We start from the raw sequence: 17,188 nt of genomic DNA, 5'->3' as shown, positions 1-17,188 counted from the left end.
ATAATCTTTTTCTTAAAATCCGTATCACTCCCTACTAAAAAAAATTTTGTGGACGGAGGGAGTATTAGTCAAACTAAATTGATTGATAAAAATAGAATTATTTATTTGATCAATTAATAAATTAATTAGTCAAATTAGATTGATGGTGCAACTGAAGTGATAACAAAATTAGTATATACTAGAATAGATTAACTTACACATATACTAACATAAAATAACAAAATTAATGCTAGTTTTAATCTTGCACATATACTAAAAATAAATTAGTTTGCAAGCACATGTACTAAAATAAATTAACGCTAGAAGAAGGGCTTGAACCTTCGACCTTGTGGTTAACAGCCACACGCTCTAACCAACTGAGCTATTCCAGCAATTGATTTTTATTTGAAATATATAGTATTTTGTAGATAAGTTTAATTGTGGATATTATAATTTTGCATGAAATTGTGCGACGAAAGATTATTTGTGTGAATGACTCTTTCTTGATTTTTTGTATCAAGTGTTCTTTTATCCATTAACTTTTAACAAGGCCTTCAAATTTTTTTCTTCCTTTTCCATTGAGTGGTCGTCTGTTTCCACTTATGTTTTTCCTCATTTTGGTATTATATTTTCTTTTCTATTTTGTCATATAAATTTGGTTTATTTATAAAACAAATATATTAAGAGTCAATACATCAAAGTATTCTTTTTCATATAATAAAAAAATATCCATTAAAATAAAAAACTTAAAAAATACGTAATTTTATAAAAATAAGATAAATTTACCCCTACCATTAATCATTCTAAGTTTCTAATGTGAAATATGCGTTCTTCTTCCTAAAATTTGAAATTTTCTTCAAAATATTAATTCTGCATAATTCTTATTCCTAAAGTTTTGGATTTTTCTTCGTGGTGCAGCGTCGTCGTTGACAATTACGTTAGTCAGCAGTGACAGGCGGCGCCGGTCACATTTGTCGGCGGCGGCAATTTTGATGAATTTTCAGGCGATTGAATCATATTGCTCTGAATCTTCAACCAGAGTTCAATCGAAATTGGAAATTCCTACCAATTGTTTGATGAAATGCTTCGGTGTCTCCAGATCTATCAGTGCAACCTCACAACTTCACAAAATTAACGATGATGCTCCTGTTGGCGAAGACATGATGATTGGTGTCTGGTGATGCCGATGCAGATTCCTTGGTCTAAAAATAGTGTCATCTGAAGAGTGACATTTCTGGCGAGTTTAATAAGAGGACTATGTTTCTGGCGAGTGGCAGGAAGTGTGTGATTTAATCAAATATTTGATGTTGCATGCTATCAAATTGTTGTGATTCAGCGTTGCATGTCTGTCATCCTTTTCATCATAGTAACCATTTGATCTTGACTGTTGGTCATGGCTTCGTTTCTTCTTTCTTTTCTTTTTTTTGATCACGAAAAGGAAAAATTTTATTAAGAAAAAGGTACAAGAGGTACCACAGGAGATAGGTGAACAGCCGGAGAACAGCCAAAAAACAGAAGAACACAAGGGGAGAAAAAACAAAAAAAAAAGCCAAAAAAAGCCTCACAAGAAGACAGCCACTGAGACGAAACACAAAACTGCCGCTGCAACTTCAGTAAAGAACATTTGGAGAGACGACCCAAGATCGAAAATCCCAGTTCGCCGATCCCAACTTGTAAACTTTAGACCAACTCCACAATCTCGACTTTATCTCGTTTCTTCTTTCTATCTAATAACACTCAATTTTCTATGATTTTTAATATTTTTAAGATGTTGATATCATAGTGAATTGAGTGTTTGATAGTTGTTTTGTGTTTGAATTTCTTTATCTTGTGAAATATGATGTTTACTCGTACTTTGATGAAATCTAGAAAAATATTAAACTTGAATTAGGAAGATTAGTCTGAATAAAAGTTGTAGATCATCTCGATACGAGTTCGTGAGCGCAAACAGATTGCAAATCAAAGTTCAAGCGAGAGAGATATGACTGAAATAAGAAAGTAGAGCGCGATAGTGAATAGTGGACGATGATATTTCTAGGTTTTTGCGAGATTTCGGGCTTTCATCAGTATTTTCTGATTTCTGCAATGTGTTTTCTCCTATGCCTACATATAGGTCATTTTATTAACCTATTAGACACATCTCTTCTCACTTTTTTTTTTCTTCTTCTTCATATTTTCAGTTTTTAGCTTTAGAATTTTTTTTGCTTTCATGATTATAGGTCTCTGATTATTTTCTGCAAGATTGAAGACTTAAGTTGTTCCTTCAGAATTATTTTGGGGTATTATTTAATTTAGTCTTTTCAATTGCTTTTTTTCAATTATGTTATTTTACTATGTCTATCTAGTTTATTTTCTGATTCTAAGGTTTGCATAGTTGATTGAATTTATGTGATATATACCATATTGCCTTCCAATTTTTGATTTTCGATTCCTGGTCCTTATTTCTTATAGATTATCTAGCCAATAATTTGCATGTTTAGTTATTCAGTTTGAGACCTAGCGGAGATGACTGTTTAACTAATTCAGAAATGTATGATATGATTTTAACATTGAGACATAGCGGAGATAGGTGAATCACAAAGAGTTATTCTTAAGTCCTTTTGAGAGTTAGTAGATTTTCTTTAGACCTAGCGGAGGTAGAGAATTTATTAATCAATTATCATAAATTATTTTAACGAGAGTGTATGATTATTTATGTGATCCTCATCAAAACTGGATTAAACTGAAAATTTGGATTAAGAGCATCCGCAACGCACCTACTCGAGTGCCTACTCGAGTAGAGCGTTGCACTCGAGTAGGGCGTTGCAGGGGGGGGGAGCTACTCGAGTGATACTCGAGTCTTCGAGTATGCACGATGGGGGAAGAGGGAAGGCGCGTGCAATGCACGCGCCTTAATTTAATAAAAAAAATAGAAAATTTTGAATTTTAAATTCAAAATTTGACTGTTTTTCCTCGATCTCCGTGCTTTGACCGACCGTTTCATATATATATATATATATATATATATATATATATATATATATATATTTTTCTTCTTCTTCTCCTCTTTAAAAAACCCCTCCTCCTCCATTTATCCTCACATTTCTTCTTCTCCAATTTTCTTCTCCTCCATTTCTCTTGTAATTTTCTTCCTTCATGGATCCACACAACCCTTTCTATGATCCTAATCGGTGCCCCGTTCTCTCCGCCAATTATCACCCCGATATGGGAGGAATCAACTTGGAGAAGACCCCAGCCGAGGAGGAACCAGTCAGTGCAGAGCAAAGTGCCTCCATTCCGACGATATGCTCCGGGACAAGGCCCAAATCCTCTTCAAGGGTCGAAGCCCACAAAAGGCCGCATTCAACTATTGGAACGCGTGGAAAGTTCTCCGGAACAATCCCAAGTTCAAGTCGATGTACCTCGCTGGAGATGTGCACGCCTCCAAGAGGACAAAGACTACGGAAGAGGGCGGCTTTACAACCTCGGCGTCGGGCGAGGAGATCTCTTCTTCCCGGCCCATTGGCAACGCGGCGGTGAAGGTGAAAGGGAAGGCGTCAGCGTCGCAGATGAGCTCGGAGCCTCCACCCGAAATAGTGGAGAGGTTGGACAGGTCCGACCAACAGATGAGGGCATTCACCGCCCAGTACACGCGGAGGAACGATATCAAGGAGAGGGAGCTCGATATGCAGCTCCTGAACGCGGATACGACGCACAAAGGGCATTGCACGCGTCCATGGTCGCCGACGTGCTCAAGCGTCGTGGTCTAGACTAGGATTTTAATTATGTAATTTTAATGATGGTTTTTTATGATGTTTTAGGTGTTTTTAATTTTTATGTAATTTTTTATGATGTTTTAGGTGTTTTTAAATTTTTATGTAATTTTTAATGATGTTTTAGTTTAATGGCGTATTTAACTATTAGAAAAATATGTTATTTAAATTTGAGCAATTAAATTTAAATGAAAAACATAAAAATCAAAACTAATGTTATCAAGTAGGCTATCAAGTAACCCCAATGCAGCACTACTTACTCAATGTGGTCCCTCACTATCAAGTAAGCCCATTGCGAATGCTCTAATGGATTAATTGTGTAGATTTGATTAATGATTGCATTTCCTAAGGTCAATGCTTTTATTGTCTGATTTATATATTTGTTGAGTTTAGTCTTTGTTTCTTCTCCATATTTCAGTTCGCCCGAATATTGAATTAGTATTTATTAGGATTATTCATTTTGTTTTCGCTTGTCGGCCCCTGTGGATACGATACTCTACTCGTTATTTATGTTACAATTATATTGTATTAGTTGCAGTTTTATATTGTTAATAAAATAGTGATCATTCTCATGCAATAAAATTTGAAAAGTACGGGTTGGAAGAAGAAAATAAAAAAATCATAATAAAAAAAGAAAAAAAAATGCTTGAAGCAATAATTCAGTATCAGAAAAATTATGTTACTAAATTTAATATTTAACTTAATTAAAAAATACATTAAAAAAATTAAAAGTATGAATATAGAGAGCCCCATTATGGGAAAGATGCTCTGAAATGATAGGGATCATTTAAGGGCTTCTTAAGGAGTTCACGATTGGAGTTGCTCTCAACACTGGATCATACATATTATTGCTAACAATCGGTTGTTATTTTGTTCTGTTTTTTGTTTTTTTTTTTTATGATATACATGATATGTCATCTAATATATAAAACATTTGTATCTTAAGTCCAAGTCGTGTAGTCGACATTTTTCATTGTAATATTCAAGATTACAAAGTTCAATAGATACATAAAGGCATGCATTTTTGTATGTATGCGGCCAACGTCACACATAACACAATCAAATATGTATATAGCATTTCTAAGGTTGAATTTTTGGTTTTGTTAATGATGGAGTTGGAATTCATAGGTGGATGTCGAATGATGAATCCCCGATGATTTTGTAATCTTCTTGGTACTACTGGTGCCTTTTCGTTTCTATAATATTTACTTTCCTTATCAAAAAAAAAAATTCTAAGGTTGAATTCAAATAATAATTATATTAATCTTTTTTCTTAATTTTCCCCTTTTCCCATGAAGATTCGTGACGAAGGAAGAAATTCTAGGTGACGAAGAAAAATTTGGAAAATTTGTCTATCATCGATGGGACGTTAGAAAAAGTATAACTACATTAGGAGAAAAAAAGGGTGTAACATTAATCAAAATTACTGGTTAATTATTGTCTCTATTGATTAATAATGGTCAAAAAGATCACAAGCTGAAAATATTGGAAAAGCAGAAGATACTCCCTCAATTATATGTAAAAGTTAAAATAATAAATTGATTCCGAAATTCTTCAAAACTTTAATGATAGTCAAGATTAATGATTACTTATATTTGTTGTGGACAGTTGGAGTTGATTTATATTAGTATAATAAAATTTAAAGTTTGTGTAAGACAGTTATTATGTGACTAATGGTAGTGCACGAGGGGTGCATAGTAAGTGGTAATTATAAGAAGCTTTAAAAAAATAGACCAAAGTTTCCTTCAAAAGAAAAAAAAAAATAGATCTAAGTAAGTTACACATGTAATTATTACTCAAGTGCATTCGTAGTTACGGCACGATTAGATTTATTTTATTTATTATTTGCTTAATCCTTAAGGTTGAGGAAATTAGAGACTTTCACAGTTAACATTTATTTACTTTTTCCTGCATTTCATGAAATTGAATTTTCTTCATGGCGTTGTACATATATATACATACCAGAGATACGGGGTATCAATATAGAATCCTCTATTTAATTAAGTTTTTGGTGTTCCACTTTTTCTTGTTCAATATCAATTTATATATGGTGTTTCAGTCTGTTATGTAGGATTTATTATACTCAATAGGGTATATAATTATTTTACAGCATTTAATTTCAATTTTTAAGTTAATATGGTTTATTATTAGAGTTGTTTTTTCATAATTAGGGTCTATAAAAAATTTTAGTGAAAAAATATTGACTTAATTTATTGCATCATAATCATTTATGTTTTATTATAAATATTAGTATTAATAATATGACGAAATTAATAATGGAATATCTCGTTGAACACATAAATTTTGCGTAGAGACTCATGAAATCAATGGATTTACTTCATTGAATTTTAGTCATGGTGAATGGATTTAGAATTCGACCTAAATTCTAGTGATCATTTCAAATTATTCATCCGTTTAATCTCACATTTTTAAAAGTCACATTGGAAAAAATGACTCACGCACGCTCATCACACACAACATGTACAGACATTACAAACATTTCAGCGGACTAAAATTGATATTATTTGTAATAAATCAAATCTAATTGATAATTATACAAGTGATTTCTATATATATATAATTCACTATTTTTTACTGTCAATTATTGTTTTAAAAAACTAACACCTATAACACACAACTTTACATTTTTTGGTGTAATTACATCATCATATTTGAGTCAAAGCTTGGTTGGCATACATTTGGAGCCTAACCCACCAGAATATTAAATTAAAATAAAAAAGAGTGTTTGATTTGAATCACACTACATGATTGATAAAATAATTAATTAAATTTATTTAAATATTTAATTTGAATGATTCGACTCGTGATAAATAATTCATTATGTACTCAAATCATTTAATTAAATTATTATTTATCATCATAAACTTGGATTGATTTATTCTATTAATGTTATCTATTATATCCATCAAACCAAATATATTAGTACCTGTATTCGCTTTTGCATTCATATTGATTTTTTTTAAAGAGTATCGATATAAATTCAATCTATATGATCTATATATAAGTGATATTACTTCTTATAAGGCCAATTGTCCTAGTAGCAAGGAGCAAATTTAGGTGTGTGTTGGCCTAGCGGTAGATGATTTATGAATAAGGCATGAGGTCTTGGGTTCAAGTCCATTGTACGTGGACCTGCGGTGCGGTCATTAAATTTTTTATTCACTTTGTAATTTATCAAGTGAGAGAGAGAGAGGGGAGATTTTAGGATTTTATAATATTTTTATCTTCTAATTACAGTAATATTTTTTAAATGCCTGAAGAATAATGACACATACTTAATGTGATATTTCTCAAAAACGTCTCGCAAATTCGCAATTGCAAAATGAGCCAGCTTTGTCGAATAACATATCCTTCTATTTTCTACTACTATTTAGATAAGACTAGCAATTTAAAGATATTATATATAACAGCTGGAAAAGCAAGAAAACGGAGGAATATGAAAAGGTTGGTAAAATACTAAGATATGTTATTAATTAGAAAAAGCAAGTTCATTTTGACTTCTTGAAATATAACAAAATACTATAGTTTTTACTTGAAAAAGTGTAGGTTGAGGCTGATCGAAACAAATAAAAGTCCATACATAGTAATTCTAATGCATTATGAGAGAGAACAAAAATGCTCCTATTACTACTAAATGGATGAGGTCTGGTGTATATTTTGAAAACTAAATATAATCATATGAATTATGTTTTTGACCAAATACAACCTTTTATGTCTCGAAAATTAATTTTAAGTAACAAGATCAAACATCACCTCCTACACCGTCACAATGCAACCATTCTCAACTCTTATATAGTATTTCCAAATGATCGAATTGCAATTCCAGTCAATCAATTTCAACAGAATGGAGAGGCTGCAATCAAAATTCGAGTTGAGGGCATCCATTTTTATCGGAATTTTTTTTTACAAACGACGATATAATCAAGTTTGTCACTTAATTAGTATTAATTTTGCATGATTTTCAAGGGTATAAAGATTGTATTTGATCAGAAACATAGTTTGGGTTATATTTGATTTTTAGGATATACCTCATGGACTTTATTCCTAATCAATTTATAGTGGGTTTCTCTTTGCAGCGTAAAAAAAATGTTTCAAAGTAATGGTTAATTGTGTGTGTTGGCTTAATTAGCTGTGGAATGGTTAGTGTTTAAAGTTAAAGGCTTTGGGCTATAGATCATCGTAACATGAAATTTTAATTGTTTAATGGTTAATTTATAAAAAAAATGGCTAATTAATTAATTAAAGACAAGAAAAGACAGAGACAGTGCGATGCTTGACTTCCATGCACCTTGTTTTCCTCTATTTTCGCTTTGCATGCATTTTGGTCGAAAATAATTTAAAAAGATCAGAGTAAAAGTGATTCAAAAGTTTGTGGCCGTAAAATGTATGCAAGAAAATGAATATATGTACATATAATACACACACGCGGAGGAATTTTAATAAAACTTTAAAGTTATTGTGAAAAATAAGGATTAGCGTAGTCCCTCCATTTATTATAGGGAAAACTAGTGTATTAGCCGTCGAAATTCGACGGGTACATATTTTCTTGTAATTTATATATTTTATGTTATTTTTATGATAATTATATAAAATAATTTTTTATGTAAATTATTTATATAATTAATTAAATTAAATTAAATTAGTAATACATTTTAAATTATATAAATGTCAACAATTTTTAGCAATTAAATTATTAATTTTGTTGAGATCATTAGTTTTCATATGAAATTTTATAAAAAATTGACGCGTAAGAAAAAAAAAAAAGAGTAGAAATACATATAAATTTGACATAGGTATCATATAATTCCGAACTTCTAAAAGCATAACTAATTATGAAAATAATCTCGCCTGATATTTAAAAGACCATAACTGATTTATCGAACATCGTATCATTTGGAGTTTTAAGACCAACCAAGTTGTGGGCATCAGCTCGTCGCAAACTTGACAGATCACCTCTAACTTCTGAGCATCATCTTGTCTGAAACTTGAAAGAGAATCATCTCGTCTAAAACTTGAAAGAGCGTCATCTCGTCTGGAGTTTTGAGCATCATCTCATCTAGAGTTTGAGAGAGCATCATCAAATATGAAATTATATTCAACCATGACTCCAATTGTCAACTATCTAACAAACATAACTCTAACAATTTAGACATTTTATTTATATATATAATTTTATTAGTTCAAACTCTAGAGAGAAAGGAAAGAAAAGAGTTCTTAAAGCAGTAAAAGAGAGAGCGTGTGCTTTATTTCATCATCGTAGGTATTTATAGGCATTACAGTCGGGGTAAAGTAGTAAATTCGTCTGGTCATCTATTCTGCATGCTCGTCATTAAACTAATTAAGGCTATTATTAGATTATAATTGTCAGGTCGTTGTCCCCTAATTACAGAGCTGGATTCTGTCCTCATCATCCCGCTCTGTCTAGTAGCTCTGGATTTCCTTCCTTGGGGCAGACCTCTACTCTTTGGCTCCGCTCTGCTAAGTAGCTCCGCCTTCTGGCGAATTGTCTCTAGCGTGTGGCTCCGCGCTCTGGCTCCAATAGCTTAGCTCTGACTCTGGATCTGGCGATTTGGCTCTGGCTCTGACTCTAATGACTTAGCTCTGACTCTGGATCTGGCGACTTGGCTCTGGCTCTGACTTTAATGACTTAGCTCTGGAATCTCTGCTCTGACATCTCTGCTCTGGCAACTTGGCTCTGGCCCTCTGCTCTGGTTAGCTCTGGCTCTGTCAGCTCTGCTCTGGCAACTCTGCTCTGGTTAGCACTGGCTCTGGCATCTGTGCTCTGGCTAGCTCTGCTCTGGCATCTCTGCTCTAGCAACGTGGCTCTGACCCTCTGCTCTGGCTCTGGCAGCTCTGCTATGGCAACTCTGCTCTTTAAGCTTTACTCTAACAACTCAAAATGGTATTATATGGACCCAATCATCTGTAATTTACATATTCCGTCGAAAGGCTTATAACATATCTTTCACAAGTCAGAAACAAATTTTATTCAAATACGAAGCACTAAAATTACACAGCAAAAGGTTTGCTTTGCTCCCTAAACACAGCAAAAAAAGAACAAAAGTACTTTGTGTTGGCTGAAAAAACACGATGAAGCGTAAATCATTATTAACTAAGGAATTTATAGCTAAAAATCTAGGTATGCAATTATAGAATTTAACTAAGGAATTATCGACTTTAGAGAGAGAAAACGATTGAGAGAAGAGAGAGACAGTGAAGGGGGAGACGACGCTGACCGGATTCAGGGACGATGGCGATGGGGTGAGGAAGAGGCAGGCATGAGGAAGAGGGAGGCGTGACTTTTGTTTTAAAAGTGAGAATGAGAATATATTGGATTCTCAAATGCCACGTTGGAGATTGAGATTGAAAAGAAAGAATTTGAGGCCTGCCACATAAGCTAAGGTCTAATCGTATTATAGAATTTTTATTATTATTATTATTATTATTATTATTATTATTATTATTATTATTATTATTATTATTATTATTATTATTATTATTATTATTATTATTATTATTATTATAGTAATGGACGAACAAAAACAAATAAAGTTTGCAGAAATGAAAAATATATTTTTCTTCCCTATATAAATAAAATGTATGGATTTATTTTATAAAAAATAAAAATAAAATTTTAATTATTTTGATAGACATAAAATAAGATTTTGTTTTAAATTAATCAGTTTATAGAATTTGTGCCTTATTATGCAAACATGTAAATCAATGACCGGACCCGTTTATAATTTACATATATGTGCACGTCTCAATTCAAACTTAATTTAAAATTAATTTTATTGAAAATTATTAAGAATATAAATATTATATATATATATATATACACACACACACACAATATAATATATTGCAACATATACATATAATATGTACGCTATTGAGAAATATAAAATTAATAACAAATATACATCTAATCACTAACATTCAATTAAAATAATTTATCGTATATAGATTATAATTTTTTTCTTATTAGACATATAAATCTAATTTTTATCTAGAAAAAATAAATAATAAAATTTATTAATTTAGATTATATGTAATGTTAATATTATTATATATATACATTTATTATTAGTTATATTTATTATGATTAATGAATCTTTATATAGAATGTAATAGTTAATTAATTAATAAATGATGAAGATTATATATGGAAAATTTTGAAATGGTGAGATTTTAGATATGCCACATAGGCTAAGGCTTAATCCTATTATATAATAGATTGCACCAAAATACACCAACTTTGCCGAAAATCCATATTTGACGCGAAGTTAGGAATTTACATTTTAATACATTAATTTAATTAGTTGTTCAATTTTGACACGATTTTGAATTCCGACGACCACATTTTCTAACGTGGCAATTACGTGGCTATTACTTATCCAGCGTGGCTTCCAGACGACGTCGTTTTGCATATGTGTCAATTAACGTGTCAATTCAGAACAAAACGACGCCGTTTTGTTCCCTGAATTAAAAATAGGGTTTTCGTCAACCAACACATCCAAAACATCTTCTTCCCACAATAAATCTTCAAATCCTCCAACTCCTTCATCTCCTTATCAAATTCAGCAACTTTCCCTTCAACCTCTGTCACTCTACCTTCGCCGGTAATTTCAACAACTTTCCCTGCAACTTTCCCTTCTTTCTCTTCATCTTCTTATCAAATTCAACAACTTTCCCTGCAATTTTCCCTTCGTCGTTTTGAAGTTCTTGAGGTCTCCACCTTCGCCGGTAATTTGCACCGACAAGTAATCACGGCGTCCTCTGAAGCAGTCGTCCACAACGAAGATGCTGACATTATTATCCCACGCCACTTCTCAAATGCAGCGCTTCGATCAGTCAACGGTGAAGATGGAGTCGAGCAGTTGCGATTGGAGTCAAAGCATAGTGAAAAATGGTGAAGAACGGGCTTAGGGTTGGAGGTGAAGGACAGGTTTCTGAATTGGGGGTTAAATTATTATTAGGTTTGAATCAGTGTAAAACGACGTCATTTTACGTTGGAAAAGACGAAACTGTTTGTATATCCTCCGGCCGCCGGAACAGCGCGTGCCAACGATCTACGTGTGCGCCACGTAAGATTTTAAATTGGGGAATTTCAAAATCGTGTCAAAATTGAACAACTAATTAAATTGATGTATTAAAAAGTAAATTCCTAACTTCGCGTCAAATATGGATTTTCGACAAAGTTGGTGTATTTTGGTGCAATTTTCCCTTTATTATAAGATATTGTTTTTTTGATTTGGGGGAGGGGGAGGGGGAGCGGTGGGTTTGAACCCAGGACCTCACTGTTAGCAGATAAGAGTTCGCACCTTTTGGTTTCCCGTTGGGGACATTATAATATATTGTTAGGGTATGGTTAGGGTGTATTTGCTTTTCATGCCTCTAAATGAATGAATAATATAATGAGATATAAACTTATCACTTTGGTGAAACATAAAATGAGGGGTATCTATTTAATCGGTGGATTATTAAGGAATCGTGGACTATGCCTAGTTTTGATCGGAGAAGACAAAGAGAGTGATCGGAATTCTAGAAAACGAAAATAGAGTTGCTGCTTGATAGTAAAAGATAGCGTAAGTTACAAAGGAGCACGTATGCTGCTATTTATAGATTACATATAGAGGGTAAAATAGTAAAATCAGCACTGGAGCATGCGTCTTGCGTGGTCAGGGGTATAACAGTAAAATCGCCTTCACACTGGAGATTTCTCTGGTGAAGACTATGTCTCTGGCGAGAGCGGCTTCTCTGGCGTAAGTCGTTCCTCTGGCGAATGTGATTCCTCTGGCGAGTGTGGTTCCTCTGGCGAGTGTGATTCCTCTGGCGAGAGTGATTCCTCTGGCGTAAGCTATCTCGCTGCCTCCCGTGATTCCCCTGGTAAAGTCATTCCTCTGATGTATTCATTCCGCTGGTGAGGCCTATTTCTCTGATTTATATCATTTCTCTGCTCTGCATATATTACTCCTCATCACACTTAAAATAGAGATCGCATTTATTATATCTTATTTGGTTTGAAGGATAATATATTTATCCACTGCTTATAAGATGGTATAAAATTATATCATTCTCTCTTAGGTATAAAATTATCCTTTTTTTCAAGGAATAAGAGGCTGCCCAAAAAATTATACAACATGCCCGAATTTTTTTATACATCAAAACAAACGAAATATAAAGTGGTAAATGTAGCTTATTGCTCCCTTATACCTCAAAGCAAACACACGCTTAATATATAAGGCTCTTAATATATAAGGAGGTATAGTTGCGGATTTTTTTTCATTCGTTTGTGTTTAGAATGTATTTATATTGTTTTTATATACGATAGTGGCAATTATTAAGGAATATGTTATTAGTTGTTTTTATTATTAATAATTTATTCTTATTATTTTTTATACGTTAGATTTTTTTCTAAGTTGAATTCGTAAATGCACAACAAGATAAATCTTGTTATATTCTTATATTTCTTATCTTCATATATTATATATGTACGACTTTAATAATTTAGCTTTTATATAATATAAAAATGAAAAATGGAAATTTTAGTAATTATTAAAAATTATTAATTCATATTAGAATTTAATCATACCTAATAATAATTTAATCAAAGTCTAATAATTTTATAATTAGGTGGTTGCAACATGCGCCATCCGCACAAGAGTACGCTCGACTTATAACTAATTTTATGTTCGTGCGATGCACGAGAGATATTATTTTAAAAAAAATATTTAAATAAATTAATTTTTAGATTTAAAAATTTTAATTATTTATTAATAATGAATATAAAAAATTTTAGGTTGAACAATATATGGGTTGGAGCAATTATTACTCGTTCTTTGAAATAAGAATTATCGTGGATGTTGCTGGAGTAAGATGAGTAAGTACGTACTTGAAACAATGTCTCTTCTTGAATCTTCAAATTATTTAAGCAATGCATCCTCAAAGAGATCGATAGACGCATAACCATTATTATCTCACAATCCACTATGAAAATTCCTTCAACTCATCGGACTCATATTTTAAAGTCTCATGTTCTTAGTCAATCGTAGCACTGTGCAGTTGACCCATATGCTGACTAAATATTCAAGAAAAAAAAATAAATAAATATGTTATACGTACATGTATAATCACAGATTTTATCAATATCAATATTTTAGTAATTTTATTTACATTTACTGTATATTTTATTTTATATTTATTGAACATATGTTATTATTTTAGACAAAACTATGTTATTACATATGTCATTTGAAAAGAAATTATGTAATGTTATAAAATAAATTATAGTGCTATGATAATGTTATAATCAATTTGTTAGGATTATGTAACTCCTATAAAATATTTAAGAGATAAAAAAACTAATTAAGACAACAAATAATAGTGTTGTGATAATGTTATAATCAATTTGTTAGGATTATAGTTGACACACAATTATAGTGATTTTGATTAATCTTAAATGTTCAAAATTTCTCTTACATGCTCACCAAATGTTCATGAAATAAATAAATAAATAAATAAATATGTTAAAAGTCCATGTATAATCATAAATCTTATCAATATTAAATATTTTAATAATTCATTAACATTTATTGAATATTTTATATACAATTAGTGAATATTTTTGATAATTTATATATTTGTATAACTAATAGTTATAATATATTTAAGAGATAAAAAATTTAATTAATACTTTAATCGGACAACAAAAAAATTACAATAAAAAATATATATGCATGATCTGGAGTTGATAAAATAAAAAATAAACAAAAATATTGAAAAAAAGTTATTTCCATAATTAGTAAGGTGATTTTGACAGGAATAACAACACTTACTATTTATGAAAATGGATATATATAATTTTTACATGGATTCGAATCCTGAAATAAGCGAAAATTTTATCTAATTAATTAAATTTCGCTATGCAGTCATTACAAATAGTTTATGCAAATTACAAGCATTTTATGTAACATATATACTGGCTTATGCAATTCTTCATTCCTACAATACATAGACATTCTTAGTTGATCCATTCCCAATATATATATTGATTGCGCAAAATTCTTCACATTAGAAACTGATCAATTCAAATACCAAAGAAACAACAAATGTTTACACTTGTTTAAGACATGTTAAATGAAAATAACAAATATACGAGTACTTTTTTACCAGACTTTGGGGAATAAGTCAACAAGGTTAAATTAAATTGAACCCTTAAAAATGATTAGAAAAATATGAATTATTCAAGTACATAAAAAGACAAAATTAAAGATAGCCAACCTGTACTTTTATATTCTTGGTTAATTTCATCTCTCTCTCTCAAATAAAAAAAATGAGTTCGACTAAAGGAGATATATACAAAATTTGCCCTATTTTTGTAATAATGAAAATCTCGTATTCCATCCACACATATATATATATATATATATATATATATATACATATATTTTTGTCATTGTTGCTATATATCGATCTACAGATGAATACGAACACGAAACTATGGCCCTCATGAGATTCAGACAAAAATGTCCTAGAAAAACCAAATTCAGTGAAAATAACCAAACCATATAACATTTGCCCCATGAAAACGATGGGACTATTACATGGTTTCAATATTATTAATTTTCAAATTATTAGGTGAAAGTGTAATTTCATATGCTCCCTCCAAAGGGGACTTGTTTCCCGGCATGCAACCTGCATAATACACATTTAATTAAATTCCGATGGTCCCAATTTTATTCGGATCCTCCTCATACTATATTCACAGTAATAAATTTTTAATCAATCTCACGTGAATCCTTCCATCTGACAAAACAAATTGCCAGATTGTTGTTTTTGGATTATGCATGTCCACAATAATGTTTCTGCATTTTAACCTAAAAGATATCCCCCAACTTGGTTTTTAATATTTATCAAATTTACTACTTTATCCGAGTAATTAATGAGTTCAAAAGAAAAGAAATGGGACAACAAAAATGAGATAGACGAAATATTAATTTTATTTGTATAGAAGTCAATCTCAAAAGAGGAACATTATTTATATTTTCAAGTAGACGAGTCCAAACTCAACAATTTAATGCCTGAAAAAGAAAAAAATTTTGGGATTAAATTGTTGGTGTACGTGAACAATTTATGAGCGGTACGATAGTATCCGACCCATTTATGTTTATGATGATCAGAATATATCAAGTTGGACAACGTGGGCCGTCTCAATTACTAACCATATTTATTCACACAACCAACACTGGCCCAACTCAACTTTGTCGATCCCACACAATTTAATTTCATTTTACACCTTTCTGTTTCACCAAATTCTTTTCTTCATCTACTATTTACTTTTCACACATAAATTTGTCTCAAACCGTTTCTCATAAACCTCTTCTGATATTATTAATAACATTATATTAAAATCGACTACACTTATTTAGCCCAAAAACTCCCGATTTTTTTGGCCCAAAATACGGTCGCACTTTTGAGGTCCACTTTTTTTGGGTCTTTTTTCTGACTAAACATGACTTCTTAAATTTATGTGTTTTTAAATAGTAGTGGTGGGAGTGTAAATCACATAGGAATGTTCATTATTTTTATTAATCCATGTATCTATTTTCAAATAAGTAGCAGGTTTTTATCTATAATTATTTATTTGGGTGGAATGTCTCTTTTCCACCCAACCCAATAAAAAGATTTCATTCCACCTGAGAATTTGATGAGGTGACTCATCATTTCATCATAGAATTTTGTATAATGAAAATATTTTTGGAAAACGCTGAAAGTTGAACATATTTTCTAAAAAAAGTAAAATGTTGGAAATTTGAGATATTTTACAAAAATAAAGCTGGAAATTAGAGAAATTTTAAAATAAAAATAAAAATCCAAGATATTTTATATAAAAACATTAAAAATTAAGGACACGAAACATAATAAATCCTTCTAATAATATAAGGACTCCAACCATAATTTGCTCCTGATAAAAGGTGTCTATTTTGTAAAGTTAACTGGCAAACTAGAAGGGGACACCAAGAGGTGTGAACTCCTGTCTACGAACAGTGAGGTCCAAGGATCAAACCACATCACTCTCCCTTCCCCAAAGTAAAAAAAAAAAAAAAAATGGGAGCCGTAAGGCCCATAACCTTGATGAGTAATAGGGAATTTGGTTAAATTTTATTTTAAAGAGCTTATAAATTATAAAATTATATAAAATATAATGTCTTAATGGTGTATAATTAATTATTAAAGTGTTTATAAAATAGAATTTATAAATTAGAGAGAGAATTATAATTCATGAAAAAAGATAAAGTTAAAAGTGTATGTGGTGAAAATTACAGATTATTATAGAGTTATTATTGTAAAATGATTGTTACTTATTACTCCCTCCGTCCCACTCCAATAGGCTCATTTTTCTTTTTAGGATGTCCCACTCCAATAGGCTCATT

At 31.1% G+C, this 17,188-nt stretch overlaps 1 long non-coding RNA gene and 1 other non-coding gene across 2 annotated transcripts; one reads left to right on the top strand and one right to left on the bottom strand.

Annotated features, from left to right (window-relative positions):
- Nucleotides 1–297: 297 nt before the first annotated feature.
- TRNAN-GUU (transfer RNA asparagine (anticodon GUU)) lies at nt 298–371 on the bottom strand. The gene has a single exon. It is a non-coding gene; the product is annotated as a tRNA-Asn (tRNA).
- Nucleotides 372–514: 143 nt separating this feature from the next.
- Nucleotides 515–1,249, top strand: LOC131010662 (uncharacterized). The gene is made up of 2 exons (XR_009096636.1): nt 515–599; nt 898–1,249. It is a non-coding gene; the product is annotated as an uncharacterized LOC131010662 (long non-coding RNA).
- Nucleotides 1,250–17,188: the final 15,939 nt, after the last annotated feature.

This window comes from Salvia miltiorrhiza, chromosome 2, assembly GCF_028751815.1.
Source record: "Salvia miltiorrhiza cultivar Shanhuang (shh) chromosome 2, IMPLAD_Smil_shh, whole genome shotgun sequence".
NCBI classification, from domain to species: domain Eukaryota; kingdom Viridiplantae; phylum Streptophyta; class Magnoliopsida; order Lamiales; family Lamiaceae; genus Salvia; species Salvia miltiorrhiza.
The sequence above is the reverse complement of the archived record's forward strand: the minus strand, read 5'-3'. Positions and strand labels throughout refer to the sequence as shown.